General features: G+C 40.2%; 1 non-coding gene across 1 annotated transcript; it reads right to left on the bottom strand.

The window, feature by feature from the left end:
* Positions 1-321: 321 nt before the first annotated feature.
* TRNAM-CAU (transfer RNA methionine (anticodon CAU)) lies at positions 322-395 on the bottom strand. Its single transcript has one exon. It is a non-coding gene; the product is annotated as a tRNA-Met (tRNA).
* Positions 396-1,235: the final 840 nt, after the last annotated feature.

Here is a 1,235-nt window from a genome sequence, read left to right as displayed (position 1 = left end):
CCAAAACTTGACAACCAGTCAATGCCTAAAATAAGATCATAACCTTGTACATCAAGCACCCTAACTTCTGTTTCAAATTCCAGGTTTTGTAACTTGAATTGAAGGTTGTCACATTTGGTACTGGTCAATAACTTACGGCGAGACGAGCAGCAAAAACATAAAAAGAACATTAATAGGTGGAAGTCTTCGAAACTTACTTGTCAGTTCGGTTGTGCCTTGATACCTATCTATAGCTTTCCTAGCGACTTTGTTTACTCATCGCTAGTAAGACTGTCTGCTGATCCCAGGAGATCAGGACTCGTACAAGTATCTGACGTGATTAGGCGGGGACAGGATTCGAACCTGTAGTCTTCAGGTCATGAGCCTGATGAGTTGACCAATTCCTCTACCCCGCTTCTTCTCCTAATCTTTCTTTCCCTCTTCCCATAAACATTGATTCTCTCTCCTAACCACTCTTAAATATGTGAAATACACGGAATCGATCCAAAACTACAAGCAAGGGAATCAACTCTTATTGCCGTAAAGGAAAAATAACCCCTTTCCTTTATATATATATATATACAAGGAACAAGTAGCCTTCGCCACCTATTCCTGAATTAAGGGAACGCGAGAAAGATTTCTCTATGTCAATTCAAAACAAAACAAACGGACGACTGAATCTAAAGTCTACTAGAGAGAAGATTGGCTCGAACGTAAACTACTGATTGCTCTATCCAACCAACACATACCGTTTGCTATGATATTGTTTTGCTCATATTGTTTTATTGCCCGGGCATTGCTGCGGAAGAGTGAAATGAAAAACTCTTCTTGAAGAAGAGGACTCTTCTGCTTGATCTTTTGATACGGTGAGGGAACAGGTTTTATGCGTTCTTTGAGCAAATGGGGAAATAAACTGCTGATACAGAAATCTTTCACTTTTATTGCCGAAGGCACAAGAGAGACTATAGCTAGGAAGGATAAGCAAAGGAATCCAGATTCAATCGATTGTTTGAAGCCAAGGTCTCGAGCTAGTCCATCTTTCTATACGAATTTCTTTAAAGAATACTTCTCTTATGATCTACTACGAGAGTGTCAAGCGGCGATGGAAGTTGAGTAACTGTCTTGGAAATAGGTAAGTCGGGCACATATTCTAGTTCCGAATCTAGGCTATCTATAGAAGAATGGAGTGTTATAAATTCTACTATTTAAGCTGTTGGTGCAGAGGTAAGCAAGTCAGTCTCGGGTGGGAAGTCAGC

Source organism: Triticum aestivum, chromosome 4D, assembly GCF_018294505.1.
Source record: "Triticum aestivum cultivar Chinese Spring chromosome 4D, IWGSC CS RefSeq v2.1, whole genome shotgun sequence".
NCBI lineage: Eukaryota > Viridiplantae > Streptophyta > Magnoliopsida > Poales > Poaceae > Triticum > Triticum aestivum.
This window is presented reverse-complemented; position numbering and strand designations above follow the sequence as displayed.